The 20,615-nt window shown below is 36.4% G+C and overlaps 1 pseudogene; it reads left to right on the forward strand.

Annotated features, from left to right (window-relative positions):
* Positions 1-4,486: 4,486 nt before the first annotated feature.
* On the forward strand, positions 4,487-16,952 carry LOC113180759 (cyclin-H-like; annotated as a pseudogene).
* Positions 16,953-20,615: the final 3,663 nt, after the last annotated feature.

The raw sequence follows: 20,615 nt of genomic DNA on the forward strand, positions 1-20,615 counted from the left end.
AAGGATACAAATTTTGCCCTTTTTTTCTTCCTGATTACTAGAATGACAACAAAAATCAAAGCTCCAGACAAACTAACCTTGACAAAGATTAATCAGAAGTATGGTTCAGATAACAAAGTCCTCATGTATAACTAAAGCACATTTTGTCATTGTATTACAAAAAGAATCAGTGTATAGTCTATTTTACATGTTTTTTGAAAGCATGTCAAACCTTTTTTAACTGCTTACTGTGCCTCTGGTGAGCTAGTTTACCTATAAGCGCTCTAGCAACCTCTTGCAGAAACAATCTTGCCAAATTTATAATAAAATATTAAACATTGGAGATTTGTATTTCAAGTAAAACCATACTTTATTGCTCTGCAGAATTTTAGAATGTGGAGAAACACAAAGTAAGCAGAAAACTGCAATAATCTTGGCCATACTATTTTTTTTAAAGGCAGTAGATATTGCAAACATTTTGGATGATATGTTATCTGGAATTAAATTCTCAGTTTCAATTTGAATAAACTATCAGTATTAAAAAATAATGATCAAACATTGATAATTTCAACATGTTATTAAATAGTAAAAATCCCAGAAAATTATCAACACTTGGAGCATTTTGTTGTTGTTGCTGATTTTGGTTTTTTACTATTTAATTTCTCCTTTGGAAATTTTTATGTTCCTTGGGAGAATTACAGAATCTAAGATAGCATTTTGTGGATCCTTAATTCTCATAAACTGTTAATAGGGCTAATTACCAATGGGTGTCCTTAAATGGTGTTAGAGTAAGAACCACTTCTCAAAAATTGTGAAATATGTAACATAATGGTAACCCTTGTTCTTCTGATGATTTTTTGGATGCCAAGATAGGATTTAAATCCCATAATTATATTCATGCCATTTATGGAAGGTGTGTGTCTGAGTAGCCATTAAAACATCTGATATTAAAATGGTCCCTAAATAAAGATGGTTCAGTTGTCTATATTTTAGCTTATGATGGTGCAAAAGTGGTACACTTGCAGTAGAACTACTTCAAGTTTTGAATTTTAATCTGGATTAAGGATATGCAGTAAATACTTTTTTTTTTTTTTTTTTAATACTGGGGATTTAACCCTGGGGTGCTTAACCACTGAGCTACATTTGCAGTCCTTTTAGTTTTTATTTTGAGACAGCGTCTCACCAAGTTGCTGAGGCTGGCATCTCTTAGTAGCTGGGATTACAGGTATGCATCACTGTGTCCAGTGTAAACAACATATACTTCTTAGCAGTAGCATTCTGTGTCACTAAGCTATGGTGTTCAATAGGTTAGATGTAGTAAATGCACATGTGTTTTGATTTAGGATATTTTTAATTTATGATAGTTTTATTGGCATGTAACCCCATTTTAAGTTGAGGGGTGTCTATTTAAGTTGAGGAGCCTAAAATCTTAACCTGTCACAAAGTCCTCTGAATTGAACTCATGAAATTTTATGCCATCAATAGTGAAAATTTACTGTACAATTTCTATGTTGTGAATTATAAGAAAATAATTATGGGTTCCAGTATTGGGCAGGGGGAGGAGTCAGTCATCTAGCAAGTTGCTTGTTTTGTTCTGTTGCTTTTTTGTTGTTGTTGTTTGTTTCGTTTTGTTTTGTGTGTGTATGTTTTTTTCCCCTGTTGAGTGCTCAACAATCCCATTCCTCCTCTTCTGATATGTAGAATTTCTAGGTCGTAGGGTAGCTTTTGGGAAAAAAAAAAAAACTCAGATTGTTTTGGTATCCAACAGCTGCTCATCCATCCTATGTATAGCCACTTTATTTGAGGATTTTATTTTACTTTTTAATTTTTAAAGAGATGGGATCTTGCTTTATTAGAGATTAGCCTTAAACTCCTGGACTCAAGTTATCATCTTGTCCTTATCTTCCTGAGTAGTTGGGTCCACAGGTTCATGTGCCTCGTTCTCACTCTTGGCTGATAAATTTTCAAATCACAATAAAATTTCAAGTGGAAGGTTCTTCAAGATGATACCAAGAGCAAGTTTGTATAAAATCTGATAGACTGGGTGAGTACAAAAATTTTTACTTCTACTTGCAAAATTGTGTACACAGAAAATAAGAAAAAGAATGTTTAATTGACTGTTCTCTAAATATCAAACTGTACTTTTAGCTGTTATCACTCCCGTTCACCTTTTTTTATACTGCAGTCTAAATACTGTCCATTTTATCTCATAAATGTTGTGTTTATCCTTTGCTCTTAATCCTTGCCCCACTGTGTTTTAGTTTAGGCCCTCATTTTCTTTACATCTTTCCTTTCAACTCCCCCTTAGGTTCTCTTCAAATTTGAAAGTCTTATAAAATCACTCTCCTGCTTATATATAAATAAACATACATATATCTGAACAGATGCATCTGAATATCATATGTACATAAAATTTTAATATTTAGCCTTTCACAGTCTGACCTCATCATTGCCTCATCATTTCTGGGTGACACTTGACACTCTAAACACACATGTCTCTGGGTCATTAAAAAGATATCTCTCATCATAAGTGGATATAATAACCCATCTATCTTTTGGATTAGTCTTTTGTACATTTAAGGAAATGTACAAGAAATATAGAGTACCCTAACAAAATTGTACTGACACTCAATAAGACTTGTCAGGCAGCTCTCTGACCTCCTTTTTAGGATATGGAGTTGAGCATTCTGTCAGTGTGGCATATCATTATATGTAATACAGCATTTGTTTCCATACTACAGTGAGAGCCTTGAGCAGAGAGACTTTGTGTCCCCAGTGCATTATATTGACATTCATTCATAAATATTAAGAATTTATTACACATCAGACATTGTGCTAGGAGTTGGGGGATTATAATAGAACGAAAACAGACATTTTCAGAGTTAAAGTCTAGTATAGGAAGCAATCACACTGCAAAATCATAACTGAGAAAAATAGTGTGAAGAGACATGTATTGCTGTGAATCCATAGTAAAAAATACTAGTCAGGAAAGGCTTGCCTAAGGAAATGACATGATCTGAGAACTGAAGAATTAAACAAAGAAGAGAACTGAAATTCTGAGAAAAAATGACATAAATTCTGGGGCCAGAAAAATGTTATTCACTTCCCAGTTTGCCAAGAATAGGTGATATTGCTAGTAACAAGGCACATGCCTATAATCTACTACAAAAACTACTCAGGAGAATGAGGCAAGAGGATTGCAAGTTAGAAGCCAGCCAAGGCAACTTTGTGAGAGACCCTGTCTCAAAAACCAAAAAGAAAAAAAGCAATAAAGCACCCCTGGGTTCAATCCCCAGTACCACCAAAGGGAAAAACAAAAAGAACAGTCCTAATTCACGTAAGAGATGTCCTGTAAATGTCTTTAAGAAATGTTTGAGCAGCAAATTATATGGTTACCCTATCCATGAGGGAATATAAGAAGCATGGTAGTGCTGGTGCAAACAGCAACAAATGAGATGTATCTACTAGAGGCTAGACCAGTCAGGACTAAAGGCTAGGTAAAGAAGTACATTCTTCAAGACTATGAAAAACCACTGAAGGATTTTAAACCAGGCCATGACTTAATGGGATTGGCAACTTGCAGAATTTACTCAACCTGTAAACCTCAAAAGAAAATAGAAGTGTATCACAGTAGGTAGAATAGGAGATAAAAGAGGTTAGAATGACATGTTGTTAGACCAGGGTAATATAATGGAGGTAGAGTGAAGTAGATTTGATAGGAAAATAGACTAAGAATAAAATACTAAAATAGTACTAAATAAAATACTAAATAATATAATATAATAAAATACTAAAATAGTACTAAAATAGACTAAGACTTGTTAGTCTAAGACTTGTTAGGATTGGACTTTGTGTTGGAGGAAATAGAAAGTTGTACATTTGTAGCTGAATGATGACATTCTCTTAAAAATGTATTTGGAGAAGGGTAGGTGGTTTATAAGTTTCTTGTGTGAGGCTTTTATGTAGAAATGCAGATCTGAGATGTGGGATCTAGATTGAAAATAAAAGCTGTTAAGTTTGTAGGGGGAAATTAAAATCTTGAGTATACATGAATTAGATTTTGGATATAGGTTAGGGATGTGCAGTGAAGAATTTCAATTCCATTTGGGCTAGGTAGAAGAAAAGCCATATAAGAAGCAGTATTCAAAAGGATATTATGAAGCTAGGCAGAGTAGCACATGCCTATAATCCCAGTGGTTAGGGATACTGAGGCAGGAGGATCATGAGTTCAAAGCCAGCCTTAGTAACCTAGCAAGGCCCTAGGCAACTTGGTGAGACCCCATCTCTAAATACAAATGTAAAAATGAAAGGGCTAGGGATGGTGCTCAGTAGTTAACTGCAGCTGGGTTCAATCGCTGGTATTAAAAAAAAAAAAAAAAATGTGTGGGGTGGGGATAGTATTGTGTTCCTGACAAGACAATAAGTGCTTCAAAGTAGTGGTAGACAGTGTCAAATGACATTGAGAAGTCATGTGAAATAAGTAAAAAAAGCCACTGGATTTGACAACATGATGGTCATAAGTGACAGCAAGAACTATTTTGTTGGAGTAAAAAGGCAAGAAGCCCAATTTGAATGGAATGTGATAAATGATGAAAGAATGGAATTCATGTGGAGCTCTCTTAGGTTTTGTTTGATTTATATTTCAGATGGAGGTAATATTCATTATTGTATTATATTAACTGATGTTCACATAGACTGGGAAGCAATAATTATAAAATTGTTACGTGTTAGTGTTTTCCAAAAGTACTGCTTCTAAGAAAACACCCTGAGTTAATGTGTGACAACAAGCTATCACCTATGATAGGACATAAGGCTACTTTCAGAACTAACATTGACCCCAATAAAATGGAAGGAATAACAATAAAATTATAGACATTGAAGTTAAAAACCCAGCACTTTTACTTTAAGACCGGTAAAACTTGCCTGGATGTTTTAAGTTTTACTGGATGTTTAAAACCAAAACTTGGAAACAAAAGAAAGTAAAAGGGCTAAAGAAAAAAATGGCCCATATTTTGGCCCTTGCCCCTTAAGATTAGCCAAAATTCAGGGAATGACAGGACTTCTCTAAGGACCCTGCAACTCCAGTAAGTCACCTGGCCTCCCAGGAAAGGAGTCAAGGAATGCACATTTTACAAAGAGGATTACTGAAGAGTGAAATGTCTCTGATGGTTCCAAGGGAAGCCAAATGTGGTCAGCAAGACCCTGACCCATTCTGGCAGATGGCACATCTAGTAGGAAAAAACTAAAGGAGCCAAAAGGCTTCTCATAAGTTCCCAAAAGTAATCCCTAAGGAATCTCAGCTGACTATTAACAGAAGATAGGTACAAGGTGAATGTTTTACCAACTTAGTTTTAAAACCCAGTAGGAGAGTATAACCAAAACATAGTCATACATGGACATTTTAAAGAAAACACAACGGTTTTTTAATGTAACTTGAGATATACATTTGTGTCAGTCCCCCCCAAAATAATTAAAAGTGGGAGGCTGTAAATAAAGGGTTTGGGGGCTGGGGATGTGGCTCATTTGCAGCTGAATGATGACATTCTCTTAAAAATTTGTGTGCTTGCCTAGTGTAAAAATGTAGTGTGCTTGCCTAGCATGTGTGATGCACTGGGTTCAATCCTCAGCACCACATTAAAAACATAAACAAAATAAAGGTATTGTGTCTATCTATAACTAAAAAAAAAAAAAATTTTTTTAAAGAAAGGGTTCTTATACAGGAGTGCCTGATAACTACCTCAAAAGATGCTGCCAGAGTCACAAGTTTGTTCTGAGTCAATTTGAGACCTACAGATTTTCCTAATATCCTACATAGGTAAGCTCAATTTGTTTCTCACAGATATGATTCTCTAGCCCTGATATTTATCCCTCGGATTGGTCTAAAAGATGTAATGGGCCACATAAAAGCCCTACATATTTTACCAAGACAGTCCTAAGTGGCACAGCTAAAGGAATCCTACTAACACAGGTAATAGTAATAAGAAGCTGTTTTACAGAATAAATGGCAGTTCACAAGTCAAGGAGACACCTTTGCCATTATAGAAACTAAATGTTGTGGATATGTCTAACAAATTTTACTACCGTTTCTAAAGCCTTAAAATTACCTCCACTCACAAATCAATGGCATGTCAGATCATACCTTTAGCTCTAATAAGTCTTTGAGGTCTGGCTATAATAATGATTTTGGTTTTGTGCTAATTGTTTACAAAAACTAATGCTTTGATGTCTCATTTATTGTTGTCCTAGCATGATTCCTGCCCCATATACACCTCATTCAGTTACCTGCCAACTACTACCATAGACCTCTGGGCTGCCCTGATGCATAAGATGCCCACAGAATCCATGAAGTTTCAGACGGTCATAAAAATACAACCTGCCACGGAAATTCCATCTGACTTCTACATGGGCTCAGTAGATAGACCTCTGTAGAGGGATTCTGACTGCTATTCCCCTCTGTGCACCCTCCAGCCAGCTTAAAGAAGGTAGAATGGTCATCACCCACTAATAGTAGTTAAGGTAGCTCATCAGAGGTGGAAATGAGGCAGGAGAAAGAATTAAAATGGACAGGCAGGAGGCTTGGGGGCTCCTTCAAGGTCAGACCTCTGAGAAGTGGTGCTGAGAAACTATGGATACAAGCCTGACCTCATCAAGGTCAGGCCAACTCCTATGTAAGCATAGAAAGAGTTAAAAAAAAAAAAAACTAATAGTGAAACTGTCTGATACCCAGACCCCCTGCCAAAAAGGCACAGTAGCCTTACTAGAACAAAGAATAAATGAAGAGCTTGTACTTTACCCAGGATTGGGTAGGGGAATAGTGCCCTTATAGATCTATATATACCCCTAGACAATAGCCACTCCTGCTATCCCTCTCTTGGGACCCCTACCCCTAGCCCTTTGGGAGCTCTACTTTCTTTCTGTTATTCTAATAAATTCTGTTACTTTTCTCTAAAAAAGGAAAGAAAAGAAAAAAATGGAATTGGTCAAGATATCTCTCAAGACCCTTTAATGGGAGGAGGGAGGAGGATTTTTTTTTTAATTGTTTGATTTTTGAGAGATTTGATGATTTTTATCTGCTTTGGTGAAAGACTTAAGGTGTTTCAAATACAATGGGAAATATTATTTTGAGAGTGGTTTAATATATGAGAAAAGAGTTGGGTAAAAAATTAGCTGGAAGGATTGGTACACATTAATCATTCAGAAAAGTAAACATTAGTTAAGTCCAATTAGAAAAATGCCTTTTCTATTTTTTTTTTTATCAGGAACTGAACAATAACATTGTTCATAGTTGTGGGCTCTGGGTAATCACTTCATCAACTTAATTTGAGATTTTCTGAGAGCCTGCTAGTACACCATTTATATGCCTCATTCTCTACTAATGCTTGAAAATTCCATTGGTATAAATCTATTTTAAAGCATATATTCCTAGGAAGAGTAACATGTTTAAAAGTGCCAAAATTTAGAATTACCTGAGAAGATGTATAATAAAATGCTGAAGCTGAACCTCTAGAGATCTTATTCCATTTTTTTTTTGAGGTGGAGCCTTGGCATATGCATTCTTTAAAAGCTCCCCAAGGTGATTCTGATGTTCATTATTGTTGAAAAAGTTGCCATCATCCTATCAACCCTGCATTGACTCATATAACATTTTATTTAGCAGTGAGAAGAGGCCAGTACATTTATAAAGCAGTGGTACTTAGTGGCAGTTGGAGGGGGACTTTGCCCCACATGGAATGTTTAGCAAAATCTGGAAACATTAGTTTCCTTGGGTCTGAGAAAGTTGGTATTACTTATTTGCTGGAGATCCTACCAATGCACCAGGCAACTTCCTCCTGACCTCAGCAAAGAATCATCTGATCCAAAACGATAGTAGTGTCCCTGTTGAGATGTTTTCCTGTGAAAAATGGAAAGCCAGATTATATTTTTAGTGAACTCTTAATGGGAGGGGAGCTTGTTTGATAAGGGTACTAATAAATATGAATCTATGCTACCTCACAACCTTGTTATCAGTGCTTATAACTGGCAACAAAAAATTTCAAAATACATTGTACAGAACTAAGAAATATAAATAGCATAATAGGCTGGTTATGTTATTTTCCTTGTCAAAAATTTATAGTGCAACTAAAAATCTTATTGCTGTAAATTTGTTGCAATGACTTGGAAAATTAATAGGCAGTAGCCATTGTATTGCAGCTGAATGTAATGCCAACCTTATGATTCAACAATTTAACTTGTAAGTATATACCCATTGAAATGAATGCTTATGTCTACTAAAAGTCTTGTATAATAATATTTAGCAGTTTGATTCATTATAGCCCCAAATTGGAACAAAGCGAAGACTTTGATATACACATAAAATATATATGGGGATTATATGTATATATATATACATATATATTATGTATACACACACAAACACACACACACACATACACAGAATACTACCCACCAATTAAGAAGAAGCTGCTATGTGAATAACATGGGTGTATCTCACAGTCATTGTGTTGAATGATATAGACACAAAAGAATTCACATCCCTGGGTTCAATCCCCAATACACCACCTCCCAAAAATGGCAGGTGCACTGGTGCACTCCTGTAATTCTAGGGACTAGGAAGGCTGAAGCAGAAAAGGATTGCAAATTCAAGGCCAGCTACAGCAATTTTGTGAGGCCCTCAGCAACTTTGCACGACCCTGTCTCAAAAGAGATGGGAATGTAGCTGAGAGATAGAGCATCCCTGGGTGCAATCTCTGGTACAAAATAAATAAAAATTTACATTGCACAATTCCATTTGTATTAAATTCAAGAATAGGCAAAAATAATTTGTGATGATAGAAGTCATGATTTTTATGTGTGTGTGTCCACAAGTGTATGTGTATAGTAAAGACTGAACCCAGAAGGTCTATACCACTGAGTCACACCCCAGTCATTTAAATTTTGAGACAGTTTTCCAGATCAGTCTTAAAGTTGAAATCTTCTTGCCTTAGCCTCCTAGTCACTGGAATTACAGATGTATGCCTGTGCCTGACATTGATGTATTTTTTCATAATAGACACCAATGTACAAACCACCAAGAGCAATATAACAGAAAATTTTTATTTCTTCAGAAGGCTCCCTGTGTCCCTAATAAGTTCACACCAACCACAGAGAACTATTATCATGACTTTACAGGTAAAGTAGATGCAGAAGCTGAATAAACTTGGGATGTAACTCAATAATAGAGCACTTGCTTAACATGTACAAGGTCCTGGGTTCAATTTGTAGTACATGCCCCCCCTCACCACCAAACACATAAATAAAATGCTAAATAAAACCTAGGCGGTTTGACTCCTGAGCCCATGCTTTCATGAAGATGTGCTGACATATCAGACCCAGTTCTATTAGTTGCATAAGTTCCTAATGACTTTCCAATTCCTGATCCTAATTCCTTGGGTCTGCCCACTCATCATTTATCCTTATGGAATTTCTTGTTTTTGCTTAACTTAAGCCATCTTGAGTGGATTTCAACCAATTCCAACTGAGAGAGTCCTGTCCCAGTTTGACTCTGAGTCTGATTACAAATACAAACCAGAGAGAAATGAAAACTGGCAAAAATCAAGGTGAGTTAATGGGTAACATTGACTTCCCACTATGAGAACTTAGTTTGCATTATGTAGATATGAATCTTTTATTTAGGCTATCTCCAATAATGTTTTGAAACCCAGATAATATAGTCACTGAGTAGAACATTAGGGAACTTGATAACCAAGAATTTTAAATGTCAAGTGTATGTATGGATTTCTGTATATAGAATTTTAAAAGTACATTGGAAAGGGGGGAATTTTAAATAAGGTTTCCAGATGAAATAAGAATGGAGCAAATTTGGAAATTTGCTCCAAATTTGATCAATTTGAATTATTGGATACTATTTCTGCCTATAGCCCAGGGCCTGAGAATTTAAGACTGGACTAAGAAATCGCTCAAGGGGCATGTTGAATTGCTACATAACTTTTTGCCACGTTGTTTCTAACATGGAGATTTTTACACAAAATGCCAGAAAGTGAAATCTTAACAACAGGAACAGTACTCTCAAGAAAGAGCAAAAGATATTAAAGAATTCCAATTCTTCAGTTCTCTGAAATATTTTCTATTGCCTATTCCTTTCATGCATCACAGAAATATGATGATACCTTATATGTTATATATCAATAGCCACTAGAACTGGAATGCACTGTGTGTACAAAGATATTATTAAAGGACAAGCTTCCACAATCAAATTTATGCTTTTGTTTGCTTTGAAGCTAAAACAGAGAACAATGTAAAGGAAGACTAATAGCTGTTGATAAGAAATAGAAGTCCAGAAAAATTGACAACTTAAGGAAAAACCTCACCCATCAAATTCTTCAGCTTTAGCTAAATATAAAAGTTATCTCCCTAAGAAAAAATTGGCAAGGTATCCTCTAGGATAGTGCAGTTGCATGCTTAAAACCCCAAAGTCTGCAATAGACCCAGACCACAGACAATCTCAACTCTTCAGAAACTTCCCATTGTCCAATACAAAGGAATCTTCACCAAACGGAAGGAAAGAAACTTAGTGTCACTTCTCAGGGTTGGCCCTGAAGACTATAAAAGGGAATCCAAATCAAATGTAGCAAGATTTGCTAGTAATTAGTGGAAAGTGGTTCAATTAATTCATGTCTTATAAAATTTCAGGGTCCTATTACATACTATCCCATTCCTGCTAGACACATAATATGCTCTAGTTCACCTATTTAAATCACAGATTAGTTATGTATTTAACTATGTTCTGAATGTTCTGTATATGCCCGTTCACAGGCTAGGAAGCAGGAAAACAATGTTAAGAGGTACAAGGATTTTTCTCACTTGGAGTTTACATTTTAGCTTGAAGGATAGGGAGAACAGAGACAGATGAATAAGGAAATATGATTACAATGTGGGATGGGTTTAGTAAAAGGGTAATATCAGAGAGAATAAAAATAAACATTCAAATGGAAAGAATAGTAGGGGAATCAGTGAAGTCTTCCTTGAACTGTTTCTTGAATGGTGAGATAGAACCTACTGGAAGAAGAAACAGTGCAGAAAGGAGAATGGGTGAAAAGACCCTTATTAGGAGGGGGCTTCTCATGTATAAAGAACTGATATATCTGGAGAATAGCAAGTGAGAAGTAGAGTTGGTTATTGGTTGAGTGAACATTCACCTGTTTATTGTTACTTTCAACTTTTATTTTGGTATGTTTTTATGAATTTTGTATTAATATTATTTTGAAGAAGGCACATTTGGTGAGAGAATCCTCTGTTTTGTTTTTTTAACTCAGGGGCACCAGACCACTGAGCCATATCCCTGGCCCCTAGCTCTATTTTGTATTTTATTTAGAGACGGTCTCACTGATTTGCTTAGTGCCTCACTTTTGCTGAAGCTTGCTTTGAACCCACGATCCTTCTGCCTCAGCCTCCTGAGCCTCCTGAGTTACCAGGGTTACAGGCATGCACCACTGCGCCCAACTCTATATTTTTTTTTGTCTCAAGTTCTCTGTAGATCTTAATTTTTAAAATTAAAACCTGAAATTTGTATTTGGGTATTTAATATAATAGATATGATTAGGCATGAATGCTTTATTTTTTTTAAAAAAAATTTAAATCAATTTGATTTTATGATTTCTTAATATTTGTTTTCATGGGTCACTTGTTTTCTTTCCCTCTTACTAGATAATGCTACTTTTATTAGAGATATATAAGTAAAACTTGTGTAAAACTATTGTTTTGTATATGTCAGTAACCATACTTCCAGAGGAAATGGGAGGTGAACCTACATGATTCATGATATATCAAAAATTATTAGACAAGGAAGACACTTTTGAAGGGAAGCTAATATATGCAATTACCTTTGTGCAAGTTTGAGGACATACAGATCTTCATAGATAAATTAATTTCTAATTTTAAATGATAATATATACATTGATAAAATAAGCTTGTTATACATTTTGAAAACTGTTCAAACATCTTTTTAAAAATCTACCTTTAAGCCAGGCCTGGTGGTGCAACCCTGTAATCCCAGAGACTTAAAAGGCTGAGGCAGGAGGATTAAAAGCTGAAGGCCAACCTGGGCAATTTAGTGAGACCCTGTCTCAAAGGCAAAGAAGAACTGGGGATATAGCTCAGTGGCAGAATACCCCTAGTTTCATACCCTAGTACTAAAAACAAAAACAAAATAACAACAATGTAACAAAAACCTATCTTTATAGAATAAAGTATACAATCTGGTAGACCTGCTATGAGAAAGAACATGGTAATAGTATCCTGCCTGATTTTCACACTTCCATGTTTGCCTTGTCTCTAACCAACTACTCTGGTCATAGAAACTAAAGAGGCTTTTTATAAATACAAAACAGATCATATTGCTTCACTGCTTAACACTCTTTCAGAAAAATTCAACCTCCTTTCCATTGAGTCTCACAAGGGCCTGCATGATCTCACTTTAGTCTGTCTCTCCAAAGTCCTCTCGCCTATCAGTCTCCCCGGCTCATTATGTCCCAGCCAATTGGCTTCCTTTCCTTTCTTTCTGTCCTCAATCCTACTGAATTATTTTCCTTTCCCAGGCTTTCCCTATGATTCTTTCAGTGCCTGGAATGCATCTCTCAGATCTTCCCACGTGGGGCTCTTGTGACAAGACCCCTTCAGTTCTGGGATCAGGTATCACTTCCTTAGATGGCCTTCATCCTTCACTTTTTCTAGTTACTCTGTTTATTTCCTTCTTATTAATGATGATGATTTACAATTACCTCACTTTGTTGTTTACTTGTTTGTTGTCTTTTCCCTTACTTGTAGGTAAGCTCCCTGATAACCTGATATGATAACACATATGAAAAAGCTAAAGATATGTCTGGGCATGATGGAGCATGCCTATAATCCCAGCAACTAAGAAGACTGAGGCAGGAGGATTTCAAGTTTGAGGCCAAGCCTCCACAACTAATTGAGTCCCTAAGCAACTTAGCAAGATCCTGTCTCAAAATAAAAAGGGTTGGGGATGTAGCTCAGTGATAGAGTGTCCCTGAGTTTAATCCCCAGTACCCCCCCAAAAAAAAGTTAAAGATATGTAAAAAATAAATCTTTCAGCATTTTTTAAAAGAAGCAATTGATATTACAAGTGAAGCACAAAATTTACAGACAGAACATAAAGTCACTGTGCCTTATGAATCTCATATAGACATAACTATCAGAGTGGTAAGAGTGGAAATAGCATGAGTACAACATGCCTACAGTAGAAGGGGGCATTATTGATCCTGTATCATCCCTTCTCCCATACCATAGTGATCATATAGTTCCTCTTTAGAGATAGCCTGATTAACCTAAATTAATCAGGTAATCCCAATCTCCCCATCAGTCTAATAAATTTATGACATTTCCTATGCCATAGCAGGGGTTAAGGAATGGGCATATGACCCAGTTTGGAGTACAACAAAACAACAACAAAAAATGAGAGGCTTGTTTAGGAATTCAGAAAAAGAAATTTATTTGACTGTGAAAGATCAGACAGTGGATCCTTTTTCCCTCTCTGGCATTGAGTGTGACATTGTGAAACCAAGAACAGTCACACTTCTTTTGCCCCCACAAGATAAACAATCTAAGCATGAAGAAATGACACAGAGGAAAAGAGAAGTGAGGGAACCATAGAGAAATGCAACCAGAACTGCTGGATAAAGCTGTCTATAAGCTTCTCATAAACTGCTTTTAATTGTGCAGTTCTTATTTCTTAAGCCAGGTGGGATTTGGATTACTTGAAGGTGAGACAGCCTAATAAAAATCCTACCATCTCTTAACTAGAAGTCAAGCAATAAGATCCAAAACATGTAAATGAAGAAATAGTTGTCAATATATGGCACTAAGAAATATGGAACTTTCTAGCAAAAGAAACAACTTTAAATAGCTGATAACCATGTGTTTCTAAGAACTAGAGATGGAAAGAAGAGAGATGAGACATAGGCTGTATTTTTACTGGAAATTTTAATTATTTTTATTTTTAAATCTGATGAGATTTAGGATTTTAATTGAGTTCCTTTTTAAAATTGTGTTTTAAATTACTAAAAATGGAGGACATTTATAAATATACTGTATTTGGTGTTTGAGAGGTAGAAAGTGATCCTAGAGAAGTAGGGAACATAAAGTCCACAAAAGGAAAAGCAGTCTTAATAAGAATTCTGAAGTTGTTTTGTTTTTAAGTGCCTAATGGCTAGTTTTTTATTCTTAAAATATTTTTCTTCAATATTTAGGTGTATACTATGCTACAAAAACACTGAAAAAGTAGCAACCCAATCAAAAAACTGAATGCTTGTGAAAATAGATTTCTTAAATCAAAATGGACATATTTATAAATGATATGATCATTGTAGCCCATTCCTGAATGGTAAGAATGTGGGTTTTGGGGCTGGAGATGTGGCTCAGCGGTAGCGCTCTCGCCTGGCATGCGTGCGGCCCAGGTTCGATCCTCAGCACCACATACAAAGAAAGATGTTGTGTCCGCCGATAACTAAAAAATAAAATATTAAAATTCAAAAAAAAAAAAAAGAATGTGGGTTTTTTCTTTTCTTAAATTGATATTTTCCCCAAATAATATATTTTTTTAATTTTTAGATGTAGATGGAAACAATACCTTTTATTTATTTTTTAATAATTGTTTTTAGAGAGAGAGAGAAATTTTTTTAATATTTATTTTTTAGTTTTTGGTGGACACAACATCTTTGTTTGTATGTGGTGCTGAGGATCGAACCCGGGCAGCACACATGCCAGGCGAGCACGCTACCTCTTGAGCCACATCCCCAGCCCCCAGAGCACTCTTACAATCATTCTGCATAAAGTTCCAGATATTTTGTCCTTAACTCCTCTTACTTCTAATACACTTTGCATCTTTTCTCATTCAGATTTCCAATTGTATCTGATATTTTAGTGAAGTGTTTTCACAACCATTTTTTTTATTTGTTCTTTTTAGTTATACACGACAGCAGAATGTATTTTGACATACATACATGGAGTATAACTCCCCATTATTGTGATTGTAAAAGATGTGGCGTTACACTGATCATGTAGTCATATATGAACATAGGAAATTAATGTCCAATTCATTCTACTGTCTTTCTTATTCCCATCCCCACTCCCTTCCCTTCATTCTCCATTCTCTAAAGTACCTCTATTATCCCTACCCGCGCCCTTTGTTTTGGGGGATTGGCTTATTTCACTTAGCATGATAGATTGCACTTCCATCTATTTACCAGCAAATGCCATAATTTCATTTCTCTTCATAGCTGAGTAATATTCCATTGTATGTATGTGTATATATCACATATTCTTTATCCATTCATCTGTTGAAGGGCACCTAGGCTGGTTCCATAGCTTAGCTCTTGTGAATTGAGCTTCAGTAAACATTGGTGTGGCCACATCACTATAGTATGCTAATTTTAAGTCCTTTGGGTGTATACCAAAGAGTGGGACAACTGGGTCAAATGGTGGTTCCTTTCCAAGTTTTCTGAGGATACTCCATACTTCTTTCCAGAGCAATTGCACCAATTTGCAGTCCCACCACAAAGTATGCTGTAGGGAGCAGTGACATGGATCAAGGTTTTTGATTACCTCATGGTTATGGTGTGTAGCTTGTGCTGGGAACCCCTGTGCAAAAGTATAGGTTAAGATTGCCCAGTTGCTTCTGTATCCTGGTGGAGTAACATCTGCTGTAATCTTTGCGGGGGGCACCAGGGATTAAACTCAGGGGCATTCCATCATTGAGCCACATCCTCAGCCCTATTTTGTATTTTATTTGAAGACAGGGTCTCACTGAGTTGCTTAGCACCTGATAAATTGCTGAGGCTGGCTTTGAACTGTGATTCACCTGCCTCAGCTGGGTTTACAGGTGTGTGTCGCCATGCCTGGCTTTTTTTTTTTTTTTTTTTTGTCCAAGCTTTCTGGGCCTGGACCTGGATGCTCTGATATACCACAAGAGCAGCCAAGAGAGACGTTGGACTTTTGCCACTGAGGAGCAGCTGGCCCATCTGCAGGCCAACACTGATCACAAATTCAAATGCAAAGTGGTGGCAAAGGGGAAGTTTTTCCAAATGATCCAGTCTTTCTTGAGCCTCATGAAGAAAGAACACTCTGCAAATACTATGAAAAAGATTACTAGAATTCTGTTCAGTGTTTAAGCCAGCAATGCCATGGTTGTGAGTACAGCTTGCATGTATTTCAAGCATTCAAGTTTTATCAATAACTCTGTAATGGAATATCACCCATGAATAATATTGCTTACTTGTTCATTTTGGACTTGTAAAGTAGATGAATTCAATGTGTCTAGTCCTCAGTTTGTTGGAAACCTTCTAGAGAATCCTCTTGGACAGGAGAAGGCACTGGAACAGATTTTAGAATAGGAGCTACTCCTTATAAAACAGCTTAATTTTCATCTTATTGTCCACAATCATTATAGACAGTTTGAGTGCTTCCTCATTGATATAAAGACCCACTATCCCATGTTGGAGAATCCAGAGATTTTGAGGAAAACAGCTGATGACTTTCTTAATAAAATTGCACTGACTGATGCTTATCTTTTATACATATCTTCTCAAATTGCCTTGACTGTCATATTATCTAGTGCTTCCACTAGATAATTGCTAAGGGATTGCTATGAAAAGGTATTTATCAGAGAGTCTAATGCTGAGAGAATAGAACTTGCTTGTCACAGTTACTATATAATGAAAATCATGAGAAACTTAGTGAAAAAGTATCAATCACCCAAATCTGAAGAAGTTTCCATCATTCTAAAACAGAAATTAGAACGATGTCATTCTGCAGAATTTGCACTTAATATAATTACAAAGAAGAGGAAAGGCTTTAACGATGATGATTAGGTATCAAAGAAACCCAAACATGAGGAAGAAAAGTGGACTGATGATGATCTGGTAGATTATAACTATTTGAAGTCAATATGTCAGTGCTAACTAATTAGCAGAAGTAGAAAGTATATCTGGCGCTTCATTCAAAAGTATAATTTGAAAAAAATCAAAATATATTAAACTTTGTTACTTTAATAAAAAAGAAAGAAAGATTGCCCAGTTGCTATAGTGACACCCTGCCCTGGAAACTGTGCAAAGACTCAGAGTTATCAGTCTTAACCTTGAAACTCAGACACTAGCTCCCAAGGATAGGGAATTCTGAGCTTAGCAAGATAACCATAATACTTGTCAATGCTGTGACCTTTAAGCCTGTCTGCTTTGCAAAAACTTGACAAATAACCTTTTGTTGATAAAACCTATACAATAAACATGCGGAGCCAGTTCTGGGTCACATTCTCAACCAGAGATCGGTTTCCCACCTGATTCAACTTTCTCTCTTAATGTTTGTGTGCTTTTCTTAATCCCCTATCACCTCTTGCCAGTTTCAGAATTAATGGTAGCTGCAGGTCATGGCAGTATGTCACATAATACTTTATACAGGAAAAATAGTTGCAGCTGGGCAAAGTATCACACACCTGTGACCCCAATCACTCCGGAGGTTGAGGCAGGAGGATCACAATTTCAAAGCCTCAAAACCAGCCTCAGAAATTCATTAAGGCCCCAAGCAACTTAAGGAGACCCTGTCTCAAAATAAAAAGGACAGGGGATGTGACTCAGTGGCAAAGCACTTCTGTATTCAATTCCCAGTAAGGAAGAAGAAAAAAAAAAGTTGGAGACATAATGAATAATTTTTTCACCTCACAAAAATAAAATGTCCATTTGAGGGGAAAGTAATGCCTGAAATACAGCCTGCATCCAGTCAACATATAGTTTTGAATTTGCTGCCAGAAATAAGAGGCATCCTTCATAATTCATACAAATGAATTATGATTGAAGGAAAAAATTAAAAAGCAATAGAAGAGCATACAGAATATAATCAATTTCAACTTAGACTGTTGAAGTACCCACTGAGTCTGTTAGGCACTGAGATCACAGAGATGAGGAATTTACTGGGCTCATAATGAGTAGGGAAACTCAGCTAGTTTGCACAAGACTACTTCAGTTTGCCTGTTTTTTCATTATCCTGTCTCATAGCATCCCCTTTCACTGTCACATGTCTCTTGAGTTTGGATGATAAATTATATACTTGATGATAAATTATATATATATAAACCTGGCATGGTGACACACACCTATAATCCCAGGAACTCTTGAGGCTGAGGCAGAAGGATCACAAGTTCAAGGCCAGCCTCAACAATTTAGCAATGCCCTAATCTATTTAGTGAGATCCAGTGTCAAAATATATATATATATAAATAAATAAATAAATAAAATAAATGGTTGGCTCAGTGGTTAAGGACCCCTGGGTTCAATCCCTGGTACCAAAAAAAACCAAAAAATTATGTACTTTATATAATTGGAAATGCTGTATAATTTTATGACTGGCAATGCAATAGGTTTTTTTTTTTTTCAAAAGCAGCATCCAACAAACATGTGAGCAATACATTGTGCTACTACTTTGCAATGTTTACTAGAAGATAAGAATTTTTCAACTTCATTATAGTCTATGGGACCAATATAGTGTATGCAGTTTGTCACTTACAGAAAAGTCATTATTCAGTGTGTGGCCATATTGTACATACACACATATATGCTTGGAACTGCCTTGAATTTTTGCTTCAGCCAGGGCATTCTGCCTCAGAATATTCTCCCATGTCACTTCTGTAAAAATTCTAATAACTGAGTTGGCTACATTCTGCCAGGGAATATCAAGTGTGATGAGGTCCTCATTGACAATGGGACAATTCTGATCTAACCCCCAAATCCCCTCTATCTTAGTTCATTTGTATTTGTGTTATAATATGAAATTATTTTAGTCTTGTCTCTTGTTCCTTTCACAGAGGTAATACCCTTGGAATTTTATAAGTGTTAGGAGTGCCTTATTATTCATAATGAATCCCAGAATTAGTTTGTTTTTCGTTACTATAATAAAATACTTAAGTAGACTAGTTTATAAAGAAAAAAGCTCATAGTTAGCTCGTAGTTCTGGAGATTCAAGGGCCCACATCTAGTTATGGCCTTCTTGTCTTGTAGGAAGAATCTTGAGGCAACATAGGGCAAAAAACAGGGAGTTAGCCTATATGTTCCCTCCCCTCTCTCTCTATTTCTCTGGTAGCAGGAATTGAACCCAGGGATGTTTTATTGCTGAGTTATAGCCTTAATCCTTTAAAATTTATTTATTTATTTATTTTATATTTTTTCAGTTTTCGGTGGATACAACATCTTTATTTTATTTTTATGTGATGCTGAGGATCGAACCCAGTGCACCGTGTATCCCAGGGGAGCGCATTACCGCTTGAGCCACATCCCCAGCCCCTTTAAAATTTATTTTTTTATTTTGACATAGGGGCTCACTAAGTTGTTTGGGGGCTTTGCTAAATTGCTGAAGCTGGCTTTGAACTTGCAATCCTCCAGCCTCAAACTTCAGGGATAATGGAATTATAGGCATGTACCACCATGCCCCACTGGAGGTTAGTATTTCAACATATGATTTTAGCAGCGATACAAACATTCAAATCATAGCACCATCTTACTGTCTGCATTCTCAGACCACTTCTTATACCAGCTATCACTTTGGATGTTCCAGTAGTAGAAGATGACATTAAGTTAGGAGTATAAGAAGTCCATCGAAAAACCGGTAAAAGGGAAAAAACTACTAATTAGGAAGGGAAAAGCTGGGTACCGTGGCCACACCCATAATTGAAGGTACTTGGGAGGCTGAGGCAGAAGAATTACAAGTTTAATGTTGGAGATGTAGCTCAGTAATAAAGCATGCCTGGGCTCAATTTCCAGTAATGGAAAAACAAATTAGGAAGGAAAACATCAGATTCTACTGCAGATCTGAAAAAATTTTAGCCAACCCAATGTGGAACTGGGAAGAACGTTTGCCTCTTAGGGTAACCCTACATTAGACAGAAATGACTATGCCCTACCACCACTGCCATGCTCAGTCATTGGCTAAGGGCTGACAAGGAAGAGATGGCCCCAACAGGAATGCTAGAATAGATCTTGAAAATGATGCATGTTGAGGTAGTTAGCTTAATGGTATTCAGTGCAGCTGAATGGCAAATTTTATCAAAAGGGGAAATAAAAGTGTATACCTTCATGGCTGTTCCACTAATTTAGCCTGAGAAGGCTCACAGGTTACCTGCAACTAGTAATAAAAGAACTAGACTGTGGTGGGCAGGGGGAGATTGGAGGTGTAGTTTGGTGGTAGACTGCTTGCCTAACATGCACAAAGCCCTGTGTTTTAAATGTTAGGCTGAGGGCTGGGGATGTGGCTCAAGCGGTAGCGTGCTCGCCTGGCATGCGTGCAGCCTGGGTTCGATCCTCAGCACCACATACAAACAAAGATGTTGTGTCCGCTGAGAACTGAATAAATAAATAAAATCTCTCTCTCACTCAAAAAACTTTCTTCATCACTTAAAAAAAAAAAAATGTTAGGCTGAAACAAGGCAGGTGAGTTGAAAGCTGATGAGGAAGCAGTTAGAACACTAGATCTTCCCAAATGCTGGTCACTAGGCAAAAGCCAGCTATCAACTGAGGTTTTGTTGGTACACAGTTACAACCATTCATTTACATATTGTTTATGGCTCTTTTTATTTTTAT

This window comes from Urocitellus parryii, chromosome 1 (genome assembly GCF_045843805.1).
Source record: "Urocitellus parryii isolate mUroPar1 chromosome 1, mUroPar1.hap1, whole genome shotgun sequence".
Classification (NCBI taxonomy): domain Eukaryota; kingdom Metazoa; phylum Chordata; class Mammalia; order Rodentia; family Sciuridae; genus Urocitellus; species Urocitellus parryii.